Raw genomic sequence first — 7,682 nt, forward strand, 5'->3', positions numbered from 1 at the left:
CACAAAATACAAAGTTCAGGGGCATTTTTAAAAAAAAAATAATTCAGCCTTTTAATTTTATGTCTAGTTTCCATTTGGTCTCTAGATAGCCATATATATTGTAGACCCCTAAATCTATTTTACTTATTAATTATATTTAAGTTTTTATGGTTATGAGCTAATGATGTTTATGTAGTTGAATGTTATGCAAAGTATGTTATGATAGTGTATAATGTTTAAAAGAGGAAAATTTCCTAAATATGAGTAATCAAGCTCTTGGGTGAGGTAAGAGAACTAACACTTAGATGGAAATCAAAGGACTAGATGCGATGAAGGCACGTATTACTATGTGGTTAAGGGTCCAAGGGTTATGCGATGGCAATGAGTAATAAGACACGTGTAGAGGTTAATGAAGGTGTTGGTGTGCAGAAGGCCTAAGCAGAAGCGCGTAAGGCAAACAAGTGTATGCGTAGGCTAGCAATGCGGTGATCGAGGGAGTGCAACGTTGTTTGAGTATGCGTTGGCTAGAAGGGATACGGGCATGGATGCAAGCCTATGAGTTAGTAAAAGGCTTAAACACCCAACTTAATCACTCATTAGTGGGCTAAGTGGCCTGATTATAGGCCATAAGTGAGCTTAGTGCGTCAGGTGTCATCTTAAGGATGTTATCTGATCATTCAACCCTTAATATAAAAGTAAGTTAGGAATGAGGAACTGGGTTTGGGCATTCTACTCATGCTAAAGAAAGAGAGTTACTGCCAACCTGAAGCTTGAACAGTGAAGAAGTTAATCTAGGGTTGCCGGAGGGAAATTCTTATGGAATTGAACTAGAAGTTGAAGAGTTCCTCAAGTGCTCGAGATACTCAGGTTATTCAGACAAGTTGTAAAGATTGATAAATTCCAAGCTCAGGGAAAGGAATCAGCGATTGGAATTTTAAGGTAAGTTAGTTAAGATGTCTAGGAATAAGTTCTTAGAAGGAAGTCTCATGAGATAAAATCTGGAATTTAAGTTATTCAAACTGGAAAATTAAATCTGAAATTTTTGGTTGGATGAACAAGTAGGTAGCTACCACCCAAGCATAAGCAAGTAGCCGACCGACTGAGGCTATAGCTTAACAACATATTTTAAGTATTGGAAATTGGTGTTGAATGCATGACCTATAGCTTAACGAAATATTTTATATACATAACTTTGACGTGTTCCAATTAAGGTTTATGCCATGTTTTAACATGAGACTAAGCTTTTCAAGGATTTCCTACAACATGTTTGAGTATGCTATTTTATGATAAAGATTCATGTAAAGTTAAATTTTTTTATGATTTGTATGTAAAACTTATTCCTGGACATTGGTACCGAAGGTATGGTAAGGTACCCCATTACAGTCCTCGCTACTGAAGGTATGGTAAGGTATGAAGGATTCTATTAAGTTCTACGTGCACGTAAGATCTATGTTATCGATGTTGTTGAGATTGAGCATAATGGTTCTCTCTCAACTAAGGATATTAAGGATTGAGCAAAAGGGCTCTTCCACATGCTTAGACAAAGAAGTAGAGGTCCTTTGCAGGAAATGATGATAAATTTTATTTCATGTTTTATATGCCATGTTTTCACTTTTCCAACTTTAATCCCAAACCCCTGTAAATGGAATTGAAATTGCTTTATGAAAAGCACGTTTATATTAATTTTTTTATGAAAGCATGTTTCTTATAGTAGTCACTCATTGGGCATTTTAAGCTCATTCTTTTAAATTTTTTCTCTCTCCAGGTAGCAATCAACGTCTCGAAACCTAGAAGATCTACCAGTCAGTCACTATTCAGGATCTTCCAAGTAAATGTATGTTAGTTGGGTAACTATCTAGCAGTATATACATATATGTGTAATGGTTTGATGATGAAATTTTGATAGGATGTTGAGATTATAAACTACTATTTAGGTTTAATAAGTACTAAAGAGACAGGTTCACAGGAATAGGTTGGACCGTAGTTGTCATAAGAGGGTTGACGACTACTGCCTTCACATCCCTTCTCGATTTAGAGGATAATATGGAAGAGGGTATGACAAGTTGGTATCAGAGCATAAGATTTTGGGAAATTGAGTCATGCATTAGTTTAGGGGCCTTAAGTGATGTTATAAACCTAATAATGTGAATATTATATGAAACATACCTCAAGAAAGTGAAGGACTGACTCGAAAAATGGTTGAAAGGGATCATGACCCTATTCAAGATCTCTTTGTTCGAGGAAATCGAGATAATGTTAGAGAACCAGTGGCACAAGAAGCTACATCTGAGGGAGAATCTGGTACCCCTCAAATTAAAACTGATCCTTAGATAGAGGACATAGTGTTTGATAGGATTGCCTAGAGGTTAGCAGCCAGTGTGGGGTCTGTATAGACAGATCCAGAGAATAAATATGACATTGGCAGGATGAAGGCACTAGGTGCCACTGTATTTAAGGGTACGACTGACCCAGCAGATACAGATGCATGGTTAATTCAAATGGAGAAACGTTTTTAGGTTACTGAATGTCCTAAGGACCGTAAGGTCGAGCTAGTTGTATTTTTATTATAGAAAATAGCAGAATAGTGGTGGAGAATGATGGACTCTAAAGAAGAAAGTCAGAGGTGATGACTTGGGATGAGTTCAAGAGAATTTTTGAAGAAAAATATTATCCCGCTTCTTTTCATGAGGCAAATAGGAACAAGTTCTTAAAACTTGCTCAGGGTAATATGACATTTGTTGATTATGAACAAAAGTATACAGAGTTATCTAGGTATGCTTATACAATTATAGTTGAAGAAAAAAATAGATGTAAATGGTTTGAGAGTGGACTAAGAAAAGAGATTCGAACTTCTATGACCGTTATAGCTAATTGGATGGATTTCTCTCAGCTAGTTGAATCAGCGATGAGAGTTGAGGAAAGCCTAGCAAAGGATAGGCAAGACAAAAAGGTCTTCATAAGTGAGAAACAGAGATTCCCTTCAGGCTATGAAGCACAGACACAAATGCGACTACACAATACGGATACGATCGAATACAGCGATTCATCAATTTCTAAAAAATAAAGATACAGATATGTCTAAGGATGCATCACTTTTTTAATATATATATTTCTAAAAAACGAGGATACTGATACATTGCAGATACTTTTTTTTCTTTAAAAAAATTCTAGGATATAGATAAATTTAGCATACAAGTTAATAACAATAGCACAAATAGAATACAAACACTGAAATATAATTAAAAAAAAAAACAACATCTAAGATATTGAAGTACAATAGTTAATAAAATATAATAGAAAAGACTCATATTGCAAAGAAGAAGAAAGAGATTAGAGAGAGAACTATGAAAATAAAGAAGAACATATTGTTAAAGATATCTAAATGGTTTATATTTTTGTAGACTTTGTGGGGACTCAAATGTGAAGATGAAAATTAGATAATTCTAGTCTAGGGTTTGGTCCGTTATTTTTTTCTTTTAGTTTTGGACTCAAATAGTGAGCTTTTTAAATAGGTTACCTAATTTTAGATTGAGAAAGATTAGATGAGTTACTTGTCTTTTTTTTAAAAAAAAAAAAAAATACGCATCGAAATAAATACGTCAAATCGTATGTCAGATACATAGCTGAAAAATATCTGAAAGTATAGATACGTCAAATCGCGTGTCAGATACATATCTGAAAAGTATCTGGAAGTATCGGTATCTGATACGTGTCTGATACTGATTCTTTACCTCACATGAAGTATCTGTGCTTTATAGACTCTAGGAGTCTCAGGAAGGAGAGATTTAAGCCTCATTTCAGTAGGCAAGCAACTTCTTAAGGTAGTACAACAGGAATCCAATAGAAGAGGAGTAGGCGAAGATATAGTCAAATAATTGGGGCGTACAGTAAAGTCTGTCACTAGTTCAGTTAGGAAACCCCAGTGTGCAAACTGTGGTAAGCACCATTCAGGACAGTGTTACGAGGGGCATAATGTTTGTTACCAGTGCGGATAGTTCGAGCATTACCGGAGAGAGTGTCTTTAGTTAGTTTCAAGGGTAGAGGTTGAGCAAAAAACAGTATCCCAGATCGTGAGTCAGCCTAAGGCAGGTGCAACAAGGGATGAGGGCACCAATGATGCAAAACAGAATAGCGTAGCAGGACGACCATGTCAGTAAGGTAAGGTTTAAGCTATGACCCAACAAAAGGCTGAAGATGCACCAGATGCTATTACTGGTACGGTATCTATTCATGATAGGCCTGCTCATGTGTTATTTGATTCATGGGAGACTCATTATTTCCAACATGTTTGCATCGAATATTGATAGTATGTTAGAAACTATGCCTGAAGAGTTAATTATTTCCACCCCTGTTGGTGACATGTTGATAGTTAATAATTATTATAGAAATTATGTGATTTTAATAGAGGGACGGAGCATGGTGATTGATTTAATTCCCTTAGAATCGTTAGAGTTTGATGTTATTCTAGGGATGGATTTCTTGTTTAACTGTCATGCATCTGTTGATGGTCATAAGAAGGAAGTGGCATTCAGATTATCAGGCAAAGCAGAAATAATGTTTGCAAAAGGAAGAAAATGCTTCCTACTTGTATAATTTCAAAGGCAAAGGCCATGAAGCTATTGAGTAAGGGATACACAACGTACTTGCCTCACAAGCGAAAAAGTTAGGATTAGAGGATGTTCTTGTGGTGCAGGAGCTTATTGGTATGTTCTTTGAGGAATTATCAAGATTACCACTTGAGAGAGAGGTGGAATTTACTATAGATCTGATCCCAAGAACAACACCTATTTTTCAGGTACCCTACAAAATGACACCTGTTGAGTTGAAAGAATTGAAAACTCAGTTGCAGGAATTAGTAGATAAGAGCTTTTATCAGGCCAAATGTATCACCTTGGGGAATACCAATTCTATTTGTGAAAAAGAAGATGGCACACTCAAGTTGTGCATTGACTACAGGAAGTTGAACAAGGTGACTATACAGAATATGTATCTATTGCCTCGTATTGATGATCTGTTTGATTAGTTGAAAGGACCATCAGTGTTCTCCAAAATCGATTTGAGATCAGGTTATCATCAGTTGAAGGTCAGAGAGTCAGATGTCCCTAAGACAACCTTCAAGACTAGGTATGGGCATATAAGTTTCAAGTTATGCCATTTGGCTTAACTACCTGCGGTGTTTATGGATCTAATGAATAGGATATTTCATCCATATTAAACCAGTTTGTAATTGTATTTATAGATGATATCCTGATTTACTTAGATAGTAGGGAAAAACATGCAGAGCATCTGAGGATGGTACTGCAGACACTACGTGAAAAGTAGTTTTATCCCAAGTTCAGTAAATGTGAATTTTGGCTCAACTAGGTAGTATTCTTAGGGCATGTGGTGTCAGCAGCAAGAGTTAGCGTTGAGCAATTGAAGGAATTCATATTGAAGAGATCCCTGAGCGGAAGCAGATCATCCAAATTCTATTAATTATTGAAAACATGATTTACAGTAAACATACAAGATATGCATTCAAAATAAATTATAGCATGCTTGAAACAAGAAAAAAGGTTCAAGATACATTACCCTTGAAGAAACTTTCTCTTCACGTATCCCTCGAACATTCACGAGCCTCGAGCAAAAACGACAACTCTTAAAGATTTTCTTCAAGAACTTCTCAAACCAAACAGAGTAGATACTACCACAATGAACCTTTGGTATTCCCAGCGTGAGAACTCTGGGAATGGTGGGCTCTGACTATTTTGGTTATGAGGGATAGTTTGGGTGGAGGAAGTAGACTAAGAGAAGGCATATAACTTTTCTGCAAACTCAATCGTTCAGCCAATGCCAATGTTAGTCGTTCCTTGAGGAAGAAGATAAAACAAATTTTCTTTTATTCCTCTTGCCATAAAATCGATTACCACCCACTAAGGTGGTTGAAGATAAAATAGAGGAAGTTATGATTCAAAATAATAAAATAATATAAATAAATATGATAACTAACTTATCATATTATATTTATGTTAAACTATATGTTATATCAAATATAACATATAACCTATAGTTTTAATATTGTATCATATACAATATAAATTATAGTTTCTTTTCTCTATTTTATGGCATTTAATAGAAATCATATTTATATTAAATTTAACAACTATGAATCACATTCATAGAAAATATATTTGAATCTCATTCAAATATTTATTTCTTCATATGACAATTATATCATATATAATTGAAATAATTTAATTATATCATATATAATTAAATATTTCTTATTAATTTAAACAATTCAAAATCAACCAAAAAACTAATTCTCAACTAAATCCTTTTGAGCTACCAATGGAACCTTATGAACCTATAGCTTGAAGCTCCAACGGTACATGAATAATTAATTAAACTCTTTAATTACATTATCTACCATCCGTTAACTGTCAGGTGCTCCATTAAAGACCGACAGTTGCACTCTTCACACTACAAATATATTTCTATGTCCATTGGATATAACCAATCAACAGTATGATGACCCTTCACAAATTGCTCGTAAGTACAATTGGGCCAAATTACCCTTTTTTCCCTATAGTTACATCCAACTTCTTAAGTACCACTGATTCCTCTAATGAACAATAGATCATAGTCCTACTATGACCAAGTCCCTTTTGGGCCATGAGACGATGTGGTGCCACATTGTTCAAGACCCACAATCAACCCTTAAGGGAGCAATTTATCTACTTGCCCTTGCATCGAGGAAGAAGTGAATTCCGTCTTGTGTAGCTGTATTCTTAGCTCCCTTGTCAGAAGAATCCCCAAAATGGTAGGCTTGTTAAGTTGGCAATCTGGCCACTTTCACCCATGCGAATCAAAGGACCGACTTCATGAGCAGGAGTTCATAACTCATGCAGGATTCAGGTCATGTCACCTATGGTCATCCTTGTGAAATGTAAGTTTCTATTATTAACGACAATATATAAAGAGACTAATTATTTCGTGGTCCGGTCTTATACAAACTCTTTATATAGGATACCCACACTTGCATGTCACCACATGAATGATCAGGATCAAATCATTTGTAGCACTTTATAACACTTGTAACACCTACAAAGCGGGTCGTATTCGTAGTGTCACAAGGATAAGGTATCGAACGTTATCCATCTACTACAAATTGTTTAGTTATTATTTAAACAAGATCCACTTGTATGTCTCTACATACTTGTTTAAATTACATGAAATAATCTTGGATCTTAGTTTATTAGATTGAGTATATGCTTATAAAATAACATTTATTTTATTAACAACAATATAATTATACAGAGTTTACAAACTACGAAATTACAAGGAGATTTAGGACACCATTCCCAACAGATTCCGAGAAGACAGAAGCCATAGTTAAATGAGAACGATCCACCTCAGTAACAGAGGTACATAGTTGCTTTAGTTTGGCAGGTTACTACAAGAGATTTGTAGAGGGTTTTTCAAAGATAATTCCCTCATTAACCAGTCTAACTAGAAAAGATGCGAATTTTGAATGGACGGATAGTTGTGAATAGAGTTTTCAGGAGCTTAAGAAAGATCGGTGTCTGCACCAATCTAACCCTTTCAATTCCAGGGAAGGAGTTCGAGATTTACTGTGATCCATCCAGACAAGGATTAGGATGTGTGTTGATGCATGATGGAAAAGTAGTTTCTTATGCATTTAGACAGTTGAAGAAGCATGA

The sequence above is a fragment of the Benincasa hispida genome, chromosome 5, assembly GCF_027475165.1.
Source record: "Benincasa hispida cultivar pf3 chromosome 5, pf3_genome.v1.1, whole genome shotgun sequence".
In the NCBI taxonomy this organism is placed as follows: Eukaryota; Viridiplantae; Streptophyta; class Magnoliopsida; order Cucurbitales; family Cucurbitaceae; genus Benincasa; species Benincasa hispida.